The 14947-nt window shown below is 30.3% G+C and overlaps 1 long non-coding RNA gene across 2 annotated transcripts; it reads right to left on the reverse strand.

Annotated features, from left to right (window-relative positions):
- Positions 1–4764: 4764 nt before the first annotated feature.
- On the reverse strand, positions 4765–12048 carry LOC143062302 (uncharacterized). Of its 2 annotated transcripts, none has more exons than XR_012974677.1 (4): positions 11985–12048; positions 5917–5972; positions 5286–5438; positions 4765–4854 (listed from the first exon to the last, which is right to left on the reverse strand). It is a non-coding gene; the product is annotated as an uncharacterized LOC143062302 (long non-coding RNA). The 2 variants fall into 2 exon arrangements; XR_012974676.1 differs by lacking the exon at positions 11985–12048 and adding an exon at positions 6333–6558.
- Positions 12049–14947: the final 2899 nt, after the last annotated feature.

Here is a 14947-nt window from a genome sequence, read left to right on the forward strand (position 1 = left end):
GCATGTGGAAGAGTGTGAATTTTAATGCAGATAGTAATGTGTTTGATTATATTTACGGCTGTTTTTTCTAAAAAAAATAATAATTTTTTTCAACTTTGCCATATACGGGGAGATAACTCAGATAGAAGAGGAGATAACTCAGATGAAGTTCGGGGACGCACTTTTTCCCCCTATCTGAAAGCATGTTATAAGAGCTATTTTCTATTTTCTATTAAAATTCTATGGTGAATTTAACAAATTTATCACATTTTTTTTTTAATTTTTCCATGCATAATCTAAATAAAATCTGACAATTTTGCACAACCTGTAGCATGAAAAAAAAACCGGTGACCCATACTTTTTACTATATTTGGAAAGAAAACACGATAAAAACTACATTTTGACAAATTATTAAAAATTTCTAAGAATTGTAATTAAGACACCACCCCACCCCCCTTCCCCCCCATTCCCAATCCAACTCAAGTTTTTGTTATATCTTTAAATTATTTTTAATCATTTGTTAAGCTTTAATTTGTTGATATCAATATTTATTTTTCTTTGAAATAGGATAAAACGGGTATATGTCGCTTTAATTACATCATGATTTGCAAGGGGGGATAAGAACCACCAGACTACAATCGTCAAAAATACATGCTAGTAATAACAAAATCAAATCGACGACAACACATTATTTTGTAAATATTTAGATTTTGTTTTGTTTTGTTTTGGTACAGTGAATCAATGCTGTAGAGCTGGAGACATCTACGTTGTACAAAACCATTAGATGATGAGATGTATTTCATTCCGAGAAAAAAAAATCGTATAGATATTGATTGCATATTATATATCGTGTATTACATGTAAATGCCATGTTTACAAAATAATCAATATAATTTAAAAAAAACAAACTTGCTCACTATCAAGAACGGAAATATTTTGATATACTACGTATTTAGTCAATACTGCATATTGACAAATCAAAAATATTAAATAGAAATGAGCTGTAAGTTTAACTTAAATTAGACAGCAACTAAGTTCAACCCTGAGGTCCCTATAAATTCATTGTCGAAAGACTAGCCGACGTTTTGTATGCAAAGTTCTATGTTTAATAATTCATGCAGACTAGAAACCAAACCATTAGAACCAAATAAAATCAGACATGATCAAAATCTCAAACACGTAAAAGAGACAATAATAATCACTTATCACTCATCACTAAGTATGAAGCTCAAAATATAATTTAAGGTGACAACATTTATTTTACTCATTCAAGCAAACAGAAATAGAAACAGAAATTTAACGATTGATTAATGACGGTTTAATTTTGATGCTGCTCACACTCGTTCGTCGCGATGAGAACAGCTGGAAGAACATAAAACAATATTATTCAAACCGTATTGCTTAATTACTCAAAGTTACTGAGACAATGTTCAATGTTCTTACAAATATTGCCTGCATTATAAGCAACAAACCGAGGGCTGTAGAACGTAGGATAGGAGACGACCGTATGAAACAATAATAGAATGAATTAATTATGCTAAATTGTTGTTCATAACATCATATTTCCTTATCAGGATAAATATTTATGTTTCGGACATTTTTCTTCAAGAAAGTTTTATGTCTTTTCTGTATCCGTTCCTATGTTTACTTTTGATGTCCTTTTTGTTATATTTTGCTAATATGAAATTGCATTTACCTTTATTGAGAATATCTGAGATGGAGAAAATGAATATATTTGGATTTCTACTGGGACGATGGCTTTGAAACTTTCAAACAGGTGAAAATATATATCAGACAAGGTACAAATGAACATTTTGGTAGCAACGATTGGGTTTTCGATGTTAATTTGTAATTTTTGATCGCTGTTGTGTGACAGTTTTGATCGTTTTACTCGGAGCTCCACCATTCTAAGGAAAACGATTGGATGAATATATCTTTGTAATAGTCTATCACCTATGTAAGTCTTGTATGCTTTTCCATTTTAGTTCATTTATATGTTTAAGAATTTTCACTGAACTAATACACATTTGGTTTGGGTGCCAGCTGAAGCCTGCCCCACGGTTGCGGAATTTTCCCGCTGTGTTGACTACCTATTGGTGGACTTCGATTGTTTTCTTTGCTTTGTCGGGTAGTTGTCTCTATGACACATTCCCCATTCCATTCTCAATTTCATTACTGGTTTGTTTTAAACTTTTGATAATTTGATAGTCTAGTTTTCGAAGCCTGTGCTATATCATGTTTCCTTGGCTTAAATTTGACTGAAATCTGGGCAATTCTGTTAATAACAAAAATCTCTATATTTTTTAATAATCGGGATTTAAAATCAGAGCTTTCAATAAAACTTTGGCTGAAGAGTTATATTTCTCACTCGCTTTTCATCAACTTAAAACTTTTTTTCTTGAAACATTTAACATGATAATTGAGTCCAAAGATGCCTCTTAGCTAACTTAATTCTTTATGTAACCACACATATTTTTAGATTATTGTGATCAAGTTATTTTCTGGAATTCAAAATAATGTTTTGGCGTATTTACAAATCAATTTGTTTGCATCGATCTAAATTCTGTGTTAGCTCCATTTTGATTTTATTACTCTTAGGAATTTAGTACTGGATCACAGAAAAATCCAACTTTTATCATTGAAAAATAAAAGACAAATAAAACAAGTCGTGTTCCGTAATTATTCCTGGTATATATTTTGTTATAGTTGAAGAAATCTTTTTCACAAATGTCTCATTCTTGTAATTTGTATATCTACGCCTATTCATCACATTATTTAATTAAAACTATCTATTAAACATTTGGTTGCTTCCTTTCGAACTTCCAGTGGAAGAAGTGGTATCGTGAAATAAATACCACAGAAAAATAATCTGCTCGGCTTTCAGAATGTAATAATAATTATATAACAGTATTTGATGCATGAGTCGTTTTGTCTTTAAACTATTAACAACTGCCATACAAGTTTGAGGTTTTTAGTGTGGACAAACGCCTGTTCCAAGTCAGGAAAAATATGTTTTCCCCCTTTTTATAATTTACATTGCAGTTTGGTATTTTTGTTAATGCTTTTTTTTCGGTACATATAAAAGAGGGACGAAAGATACCAGAGGGACATTCAAACTTATAAATCGAAAATAAACTGACAACGCCATGGCTAAAAATGAAAAAGACAAACAGACCAACAATAGTACACATGACACAACATAGAAAACTAAAGAATAAGCTACACGAACTCCACCAAAAACTAGGGGTGATCTCAGGTCTTGCTCCGCATGTGGCACCCGTCGTGTTGCTCATGTCATAACAAATCCGGTAAATAGTCTAATTCGGTAGGTCACATTCATGAAAGGGATGGGGGTTGTAGTTACGACGTAAGGAACTAGAAATGAAAGTTCAAAATTGGAAAGCTGAAATCATCTCTTTTGTCGTAAAGTTATGTTTTCAACCGACCCTCATTATCAATTTCTAGATGTAAGTCAAGATATGAGGCCGACTTAACTGTATCTGTTGTATCCTTTATCTCTAGTTCGATGGGATTGATGTGTTCAACATAGTCACCAAATTTTGAATTATTTAGTGAAAGAACATCATCTATATAGCGGAAAGTAGAGTTAAAGGATATTGATAACTCTTTATCTTTCTTCCTAAGAAGTTCCTGTATGAAGTCAGCCTCATTATAATGAAGAAACAAGTCGGCAAGAAGAGGGGCACAATTGGTTCCCATTGGAATGCCGACAGTCTGTTGAAAAACACGTCCTCCGAACGTAACAAATATGTTGTCAATCAAGATATAAAGCATCTTGATAATGTCTGTTTCAGAGAATTTTTTGTTTGAATCAGAGTGATCCTTTACAAAGTAGGATTTATTCACCCTAAGACAAGATACTTGTATCTACGTTGGCCATTCTTTTTATGAAACAAAGCAATACCAACTCTATCAATTTGTCCTTTAGTTTGGAATGTGGAATACTTGTGTAAAGTGTAGAAAAGTCAAATGTTTTAATACTATTGCAAGATGAAAGATTGTATGTACTCTAAAAGATATTTGGAATTTGTAAGTATCCACATCTGATTCACGTTGCCTCTAGAATAGGCAGTTTGACAATAACTTTGAAGCCCGTTTTTGATTGCTGATAAAAAAAGATGTTAATGATTTAGATCGAGGTTTCGTGGAACACTTGGAAGACCCAGCAATATAACGTTGTTTGTGAGGACACTTATTTAGTTTAGGTTAATAGATTGACAAAAATGTCGCTTCCAGTAAACGAAATCCACTAATTTCAGAATTTTTAGGTGTTACCAATTACTACACGTTTGTCAAGAACCAACGTTTAGGATCGTAAACTCTAAGAACGAAAACCTGATTTTGCGTGACACATTTGAAAACTAACTAGAATCAAGTGCCAAATGACCAGTCATTTTTTTGGTAAAATTAATGGTAAAGTAAAAAACACCTTTCATCTCTAAGCCTGAAAATATATATGAGAGTTTTAAAAAAAAGATTTATAGGAGAACATTAATTCAAGTCAAACATCTGGAAATTGCCAAATGTATAACTAATTCATTTGATTCAAAAGGGCATAATTACACCACATTGAAAGGATGTAACTAGCTGATAACAGTTTATTTTCGATCTATGAATTTGAATGACCATCTGGTATCTTTACCAAATAATACTCATTACAATACATAATTTTTTAAGTGAAGAATACTGTATTTTTTTTGTCTTGAATGCATAGGACTCTCTGTCTCATCTTTTAATTTATGAAAATATACACAAACAAAAAAATAAGTTTCAATATATTGTTTTTTATAACACGAAGATTGATCTTTTGTCTGCTGAGTTTGGTCTTAGTCATCTAGGTGTCTTTGAGCTTAGCTGAAAAATATCAAAGATAAAAAAGTTATTTCGCAGATTGACATTTTTTGAAAAATTATACACGTTCTTAAAATTGTTTAAAAGCAAAGTCAAAATATTTCACCTAAACCCTGCGTTTTTCTGAGTGTATTTTTAAATTGGTTACGGTGATTCATCTTTCAAAAACGAAAAGAGAATAAAAAAACAAAATTCTTAAACGGAGACCATCACGAGCGGTTCATATTATGACATATTTATTGTCATTTAAAAACTATATCAAAGTAGAATTGAAATGTAGAATGTCTTTTCTATGGAAAAGTTACATTGCAATCCTATCGTTGTTATTTGCAAAAGTGTCAATATAGATTTAAAAAAATCAAACTATAATGAAAGGAACTTTGTTCCATGACATGATAACTTAAGAATGATATGTAATATAGGAGAAAACATACCTAGTTCTACGTCATTCTCGATGGACCGTTTACCATATCCACAAATATAATATTCAGTATAAGTCCTATATTTACAACAACGCCACCAACAATGCTTTGTACACACAGATCGATATCGCTTACAAAAACGTATGGACTCCGCCTCCTGAATAACTTTAAAATGAAAAAATACATATATGATATCTTCTCCATTGATGATGATAGTAGATTTGTTTTTTATATTTAAAAAAATTAATTGATAAATAAATGATAAACGATCTATATTCTTTTAACACGATATCGTTTTCTTTTTATATCAGTCTCATAATTTGGTTCTTTTTAGTAGAACAATTCTTTTCTTGCATCTTTAACATTATATGAGCAAGCTTCGTCTAACAACATCAGAAAAATGAAATGTGTATTAAGGAGTTCGTGTTATATTTCTCTTTGTTTTCTGTGTTATATTTGGAATATTCTGTTTTTAATGCATCTGCTGTTTCTATGCTTTTATTTTAACTTTGATCTGAAAACACAATTTTTATTCTAAATTGTTGTATTCTGTCATGAATAATGTATAACAATACATAATACTTAATACTGTACCATTTTTCAACATTAAGTAATCAACGTAGATTCAAAATAATATACATACCAAGAAGACCAGCAAGAAGAAGTAAAATCACAAATTTCGACATTTCTTTGGGAAAACTACAAAAAGCAGATAGAGGAAGTTATTGAGGTCAATTAATGTTTTTATTAACAAAAAAGAAGATATGGTATGATTGCCAAAAAAGAAAACTCTCTTCAAGAGACCAACATGACACAGAAATTAACAACTATAGGTAAAGTATATTTTACACTCAGAAAAATTATTGCGAATAGAATTGGAGCTATTCTTATAAATAGTAAATCAACGAATAAAGATATGAACAATAAATGTAATATACCTTAACATGGGTTTTTATAATAATTATAATACTAATCGTATAAATCATAACAGAAATTAATTTTTCAATGAAAACTTCAGCAATATTCAGAAAAGAAAAGAACGCAAAATGTTTGACATACCTTCACTATCTTTAGTTGATATCTATATTCCTTTTTTTTAACAATTGAATATAAATTTATTGCACTAAAGCTGTTAACAGCCGCTACAGCTTTAACTGTAAGGTACCCTGAAATTGTTAGTACCTATATTCCTAATAAGTATTGTTTTGCAATATATATTCCCAAAGTGTATTGATTAAACTTAAGCAATGGAACATGTGGTCTTAAATAATATCTTCCGAAAATGAAACTTTGATCATGGTCACATACATTTAAAAGGTTTTGTTTGTGCAGATGAACACATAACAAATTAAGATCAATTGGTTGGTGTATGTGCAAAACAATCATACTGAGGATGAAAACAAGATAATGGAAAAGGAGTGTCTCAAAAGATTATTACATTTGTTTTATCATTATTTAAATAAAGAAATATGAGTTCCATTATTTAAGATTATAGTGGCGCCTGTTGTCTAACATGTTTGTTATTTCACACTCTTATTAGATCAATTTGTACATCAAATTCTAAATTTGGTTGTTGAATAATTTTCAGTCTACTTTTAAGGCAACTAATTGGACATTTGAAAATAATTCTTCTTTATCTCATATCCTGGGACTTGCAGAAAAATAAACAGCTAGTCTCAGATAAAGAGGAGCAGTTACTGCGAGTCAATGTTTTAAATTTGATTTCGCATCTTAACCGTTGTCTCTATAGACACAACAGTCAGCCTGAGGAAGATTTGTATCGCAATTTTTCTTTAAATACTCTCTTAATCGAAATTATTTATACTTAAAGAACGCCCCCTTGGTACGTTAGAAGTTCAAACAGGAACATTTTTGTTTTGCCAATCTAAGAAACAATGTGTCGTAATTTCGAAAGCTATGATAAACCTAGTAATAAAACAGAACCTAAACAAACTGTTGATAAAGGTAATAAGCATGTACAAAATAATGTTATAATGGAGTAAATTATAACTTGGATGGACAGTTGCCTCATGGCACTTACACCATATCTTCTTATATCTTCTATCTTACATTAACAATGCGGATTAATTTAATATTAATACTATTATTGTGACTCTCCTCTTTAGCCAGTATCAAATATTCAACATTTCTAAAATATGCCAAAAAAAAAAATGATAAAACAGAATTTCAGGCAAAAACTCGATATGAATCCCGATTTAGAATATCGTTGAAGCACACAAATTAGTAACACATTATGTTTGATTTTGAATATGTCTGATTCAGTCTGATTTGACATAAGGGTTTTTACAGTTACATTTAAAAAAACAACATCTAAACTATCCTTTGAAAACTATTAGTCCTTTCCAGCTAAATGTAAATTTATTGCACCTTATATATTTTAGTAATAAGGTGTTATATCAGTACTGATTTAGGTTGTTTGTACGTTCTTAAAAGTACACTTTATATTTCGAAGAAATATCTAAAAACAAAACCCAGTTTGTTTCATTAATTGTTAAGATGTATCGAGCATAAGTGAACTTCCCTTTCATGAATGTGACCCACCAAATTAGACTATTTACCGGATCTGTTATTACATAAGCAACACAACGGGTGCCACATGTGGAGCAGAATTCTGTTTAACCAATCTGTACATGTTTATGTCTGTATTGTACACAGCATGTACAGGCCAATCTGGTTTTTGTATATATCACACCATATATTTTTATTTTCATAAATGATTAAAAAAATCATTTTCCTGCATTTATACATTCAAAAATATATTTTAATATGATATAAAATCAAGATAAAGGAGAACAGTTGGTAATTTGATGCTACCACAAATTTAAAATTGTCACACCATCAGAAGAATAATTCTTATACTAAAATATGTATGCTATGATAATATTACTTTTCATATCATTATTATTTTATAACGCATCTTACACTATATAGTTATCAAAGGTACCGGACTTATAATTTACTACGCTAGACGTGCGTTTCGTCTACATAAGACTCATCAGTAACTCACAGATCAAAATAGCTCAAGTACAATGTTGAAGAGTATTGATGAACCGAAATTTCAAAACGTTGTGCCAAATATAGCAAAGGTTATCCTATATAAGCCTGGGATAGGAAAATCTTTAGTATTTTGAATAATTCATACTTTTGCAAACAGTAAATCTATAAAAATGACCATATAAATGATATTCATGCCAACATCAAAGTGCTGACTACTGGTCTAGTGATACTCTCGGGGACAAAACATTCACCAGCAGTGGTATCGACCCAGTGGTGTAAATAGTTATCAAAGGTACCAGGATTATAATTTAATGCCCCATACGCGTGTTTCTATCTCTGACTTGTACTAAGCTGACACATGATTTTAACAGGCTAATGCACATCTCAGGGCAGATTTTATCTTCTGTCGTGGACATTTTATTTTGCCAACAAGAAACATTCCCTTTTCTAACTGATAAAATAAGACACACACCATTTTTCAGAGAATTGTTGACAAAGTATAGCATTTCTATGATAACACATGTACAGATAATATAGAATGAAATTCAAAACAGTGTGGCTGTGGCCATTGATTGACACATTAAATTCATCTATTAACTGGGACAATTTACGTGAACGTTTGTCTGTAACGACCACTGTTCACGACGTACCTACGATAGACATTTAAACTGTGGGGTCACAAAAGGTTTCTTAACGCCTTTAATTATAAAATAATTCGAAAATTAATTAGGAATAACCTTTATGTTTTGATTTATATAATTGGTATAAATCAAAACATCGTGTTATTTCTGATTAATTTTTCGAATTACTTTATTAAGGTGTTGAGAACCTTTGGTGACCCCATAGTTGAAGTGTCTTTAAAAAGTACATAGTGAGCAGTGGTCGTTACATAAAAACGTTCACCTAAATTGTCCCAGTCAATGGATGAATTTAATGTGTCAATCAATGGCCACAGCCACACTGTTTTGAATTTCATTCTATGTTTCATTTTCCATTTATATTTATTGCAGTCCTTCCATATAATTTAAACATTTACTCAAATTTTTCTAATTGACAATTAATTTTTGGGTATATAAGATTCCAAATGACAAGTATCAAATGAGATAATTCAATCAATTAAACCTTAATTCTTTCATTTCGATGTTCGTAGTTCTTGCTAACTTATCTCCAGCAGTGAACTTTCACAGAAGATGATATTAGACCCCCCCTCAATATTTAAAACATAATTAGGATTAAAAAGAAATGTTTTGGGGGTCTCTTGTCGATTTCTGTTAAGGACGCAATCAGATAATTTTTGCTTTTCTATAGTTTCCAAAAATAACCAAACTTGATTGTCAGTCCTGTTCTTTTTATACACTATTTAGAAAATCAATCATCAAGATATGATATGAACACTTGCAAAAAGTAAAATCACACAAATACTGAATTCCGAGGAAAATTCAAATTGGAAAGCAAAATCAAAACCTCAAACACATCAAACGAATGGATAACAACTGTCATATTCCTGACTTGGTTTAGGCATTTCCATATGTAGGAAATACAGAATTCAACCCAGTTTTATAGCTAGCTTAACCTCTCATGTGTATGACAGTCGCATAAAATTCCATTAGATTGACAATGAGATGTAAACAAAACAAACAGACATTATAGGTACAAATGTGAAAAAATATGGATACAGTGTCAACATTGTGTTAATATCTTTATTACTTTAAAAACAAACAAGCCGTACATTGACCTATAATGGTTTACATTTTTTTTAAATTGTTATTTGGATGGAGAGTTGTCTCATTGGCACTCACAGCACATCTTCCTATATCTAAATATACAAAGAAACGTTTACCATGGCACAATAATACAATGACTATAACTACAGAGCCACGTCATATGTAACAAAGAAACACAAAAAGGCATAAAGACATGATGAATATAGAATAAAAAAATAATATAAGAAATATCATAGAACAATGACGGGATGTATAAGTACAGAGCCACGTCTCTTATGAATGACCTTATGATACATGTAACTTCTTTATAGAGGTTGAATATACTTTTTACGTACGAATACCAACTAATTAGAGACGTCTTCCCAATAGTGATACACATTGTTTCTGCAAAACTACAGACAATTTTATGAAAATGAAGTGTCATAGAACAGTGTGTCCGTTGTTTTTATTTTTTCTAAGTACATGTTCACGAATACGATGTCTAACAGAGACTCAAATAAACATAACTGTATATATGTATATATATTGCCTCAGTTTTGTAACATCTTTTAATTATTTAAATTCTTTTATTTAACTAAATGTTTATTTCTAATTGAAATCGATAAAAAAAAAACATTTAAATTTATCATATTTTTCCTAGAGTAAGCACACTTTGACCGGTTAAGAATCAGACTATAACCGTCAAATTTTTAAAATATTTCTGCTTAATTTTCTCTTGGTCCAGTGATTCAATTTTACACAGCTGGAGACATCTACGTTGTACAAAAATAGAAAATTATGAGATGTATTCATTTCTAAAAAGAAAATTCGTATAGATATTGATTGCATATTATATATTATATATCAAGTATTACATGTAAATGGCATGTTTAAGTAAATAATCAATATAATTTAAAAAATAAATTTGTATTAAGAAGTTACTGCAATTTGACAAATAAAACATATTTAATAGAAATGAGCTGTTAGTTTAAATTAAATAAGATAGGAACTAAGTTCGACCCTGAGGTTCCTATATATCCCTTACCAAAAAACTTGGCGCTGCATTTAATGAAAAGTATTTGATGTCCCACATTTAAGCAAACAAGAAATCAGGATAAAGAATATTAGACATTAAAAAAATCTTAAATATGTAAAGTGGCAGTAACAAGAACTTATTACTCATAACCAAGTATGTATTGTTTTAGGGTAGCTCAATGTGAGTATCAAATACATTCCCAACACTTTGAAAAGTTAAAAACATTAATCTTTACAATAAAAGACCCAAATAGAATTTTAACTAAAAACAGTCATTTTGAAGGCCGTACATTTACCTATAATGGTTTACTTTTATAAATTGTTATTTGAATGGAGAGTTGTCTCATTGGCACTCACACCACATGTTCCTATATCTATTTCACTCCTCTAAGCGATTAGGTTTTGCAAGGATGAGAAACTCAACGATTGATTAATGAATTTTTAAGTCTTATGCAGCTCAAACTCGTTCGTCGTGACATGAACACATACAGAAAAGTAGAACAATATTATTCAAACCATATTACTTGATTAGTCAAAATTTCTGAAAAAATGTTTTTTTTTTGTTTTTATCAACAAACTGACAGCTGTATTTTAGAACGTAGGGTACGGGACGTATCAAACAATGATAAAATAAATTAAAAATACTAAAGTGTTGTTCATAACATGCTTTTTTCCTTATTAGGATTAGGATTTATATTTCGGAACTATTTTTTAAGCTTCAGGTGTTGCAAATTTAGATTGCAAACGGACAAATTCAATTATTTTTATTCTAACAATTAAGAGACAATAAAAAACAAATCAATAAAGTTAGAATAACATGATATTTAGGATAAAAAAGAAATAATTAAAATGATAAATTTGATTTACCATACCCTTTTACCACTCTATAACTTTGTGATTTTACCCAATAGTTAAGCTTTAAGATAATCATATCCCAACTAAATCAAAAACTTACCGTTCAGGCAGATCAACCAGAATAAAGACAGAAAGTTCCGACTGCTACAAGAAATAAGTATATTTTTGAAACTGTGGAAAAACATAAAGATATCAACACGGAATGAGCCGTGTTTAATAGGAAAAAACATGTACTTGTATAATGTCATTTATATTATAAAAAGTCACCAACCTCTCCTTGAACAATTTACGAGAAATTTTGATGACATTTTTTTCCCTGTTTCTCTGTTAATTTCTGGTGATCTTTTTGTTGAAATTTGCAGCTGAGCTGCAGCATGAAATTTCGTTTACCCTTTTATTAAGATTATCTACAGACGCTGGGTTGGATTTATTCATTTGAAAAATCAAAATGAACATATAAACTTACCGAAAAAAGCATGGATGAAATATTAAATGGATGGGACCTAAATGATTAAATGTATGTGGAAAGAAAACCTGAAATTTTAGATATTATATTGCAAATTTGTATTACAAGATTATGAACAAGTCGTACTTTCAAAACCTAATGACAAATATACAATCCGGGAAAACCTCCTACCAACATAGAAAAAAATAAAATGTTCATTCCTTTAGCCATAATATTCAACATTTGTTCGATTGGATTTTCCCCTACCTAGTTTATGCTTTCCATACGAGTAAAATGATTAAACCAGACCGTGCATGAATGTGTGCAGTAAATTAAATGAGCGTCAAACTGGACAGCAGACCAGTGCATATTGCGTTTTATCAATGAAACTAAAGGTATGACAGGTAACAATTGCCACATTTGATATTTTCACATAATTTTCCATATACACTTAATTTTGGATAACCTATTGCGGAGAAAAAAAAAAGAAAGTTTACTATTAATACGTTCTATTCCATTAAACCCGTCATTTTTCGAAGAGAAATGTCGAAATACATTTTACACATGGCTACGCCAGGTAAAATTATTGTTTATCTTATCTTAATTTTCAGTTTCATTAGAATATTATAATAATAATAAATCCCAAATTTATGTAGTCAGTAGATAAAGTCAATAAATGTCCGGATTTGCCTATTTTTGGACATCAAATGTCAATACGATCTTTTAAAGGTCAATGTCGTCTGCTTCACACAATCTTGTTATTCACTTTAGTAAGTAGCGCCAAAATAACATTCCTGTGTGGTTTGGTTTCATATGTACGTCAAGACATTTAAAAAAACATGAAATCTTAGCATAAAAATGTTATTATAATCTTAATTTTACAACGTCTTTTGGGGACTATTGTGAATCAAAGATCAGCAACACTTTTTGATGAACTTTTGATTAACATGTATTTTCAAGTGTGGGTTAAATTTGAACAGTTCGTCGTCAAAAAATGTCTATGAAATCAGAATTAATCTCTTTCCTTTAGCTCCTTGGAGCTATCCTCGAACTTACAATTAACAGTAGTAGTTTGTACGCTTTAAACGAATGATCAAAGAACTAGCGACTAAATAGTCTTACAAACAGACCTTTTTTTTTGTTGAGAAATTTTGGTCCTCAATGCTCTTCAACTTCGTTCTTTATGTGACCCTTTTAACTTTTTTGGATTGCTTGATGAGTTTGTTGCAGAAGAAACGTGCGTCTGGCGTAAATAGAAAATTTAATCCTGGTATTTATGATGAGTTTATTTTATACTAAATATAAAAATTATACATACAAATTCCTTTTTTTAAGGTCATGAAAAATCTTCCTTGAAGAAGAATCATGACAATCCCAAAGACAAACACATAGAAGATGATAATACCTTGGAATCATTTATTTCGTGGGTACAAATATTTCCAAATGAAAATCCTAATAATTTAGTAGATATTTAATTTATGGTTTGGTCAAATACTGCTATAAGCCCTTAAAAATGTGATTCGGATGAAATTTTGAACACGTAGTTTACCTATACACACAAAATCCACGAAGTTTGGTCTGCAATGAAAAATAAAGAATCCAGAGTATTAAGGTGGTACCTAACACTACAGGGAGATAACTCTGTAAAGTCAGCTTAACGTTTTAATTACGTTGTGTTGTAAAGGGAATATTAAGCTTCTCAATGATTAAATTGGTGTTTGTCAAACTGCTATATAACCAGTGTAAATTTTCTGACAAAACGGTTGGTTGAAAGTTTTTGAAAATTTTATATTTTTGTTAAAGGGTCAAAGTAAATACTTTGACACAATTTTATGAAAATGAAACGAGCCAAATTAATTTTAGTCAAAGTGTTGGGTACCACCTTAAGATACTAGAGATTTTTTTTCATCGCCAACATATGTTGTGGGTTTTGTGGATTCCAACTGTTCACCACTACTGACCAACTTGTTTTTTTGTACTCATATGGAAGCAGAATTTATACAGGACCTGATCACCTAAAGAAATGTATCTTTTGGTCTCATTATAAGATATATTGATATTGTCCTGTCACTCAATTGGCCATATCTCATATAACCCAGAGAAACTTGATATAAAGGATACTACAGAAACTAGAAGGTATGCTTCATGTCTTAATTTTTTCTTTGGTATTGATACAGATGGACAATCTACCATATGTAATGTGAATATTCAGCGTATTTTTAGTATAGATAAGTGAAAGCTAGATATTTCGTGTCTTTTTCACGAGAAATTACATTCCGATTTGTTATTAACGTGTTTTAAAAAAATGCGTATGATGATGACAGAAGGCGAAAAATTGAATTAACTATACTGTGATCTGTCGTCATAATTAGACGCTCAACCTAATTATTTGAATTTGATTTTATAATATTAATCATTTAAAGTCATACGAAACCTCAGATTAAAAAAAAAAACATGCATATGTTTTTTTTTATAAGAAAATAGATAGTTTTCATTATTAAACTTATGTACATATATTTTTTTTAAAGAAAATTCTTTTATTTGTCCACATTTAGAAGGAGTTTACTTTTTTTAATTGCTTGCGTCCAGGAAGCAATTCGCCGACATATTTTCCGTAT

This window comes from Mytilus galloprovincialis, chromosome 2, assembly GCF_965363235.1.
Source record: "Mytilus galloprovincialis chromosome 2, xbMytGall1.hap1.1, whole genome shotgun sequence".
NCBI lineage: Eukaryota > Metazoa > Mollusca > Bivalvia > Mytilida > Mytilidae > Mytilus > Mytilus galloprovincialis.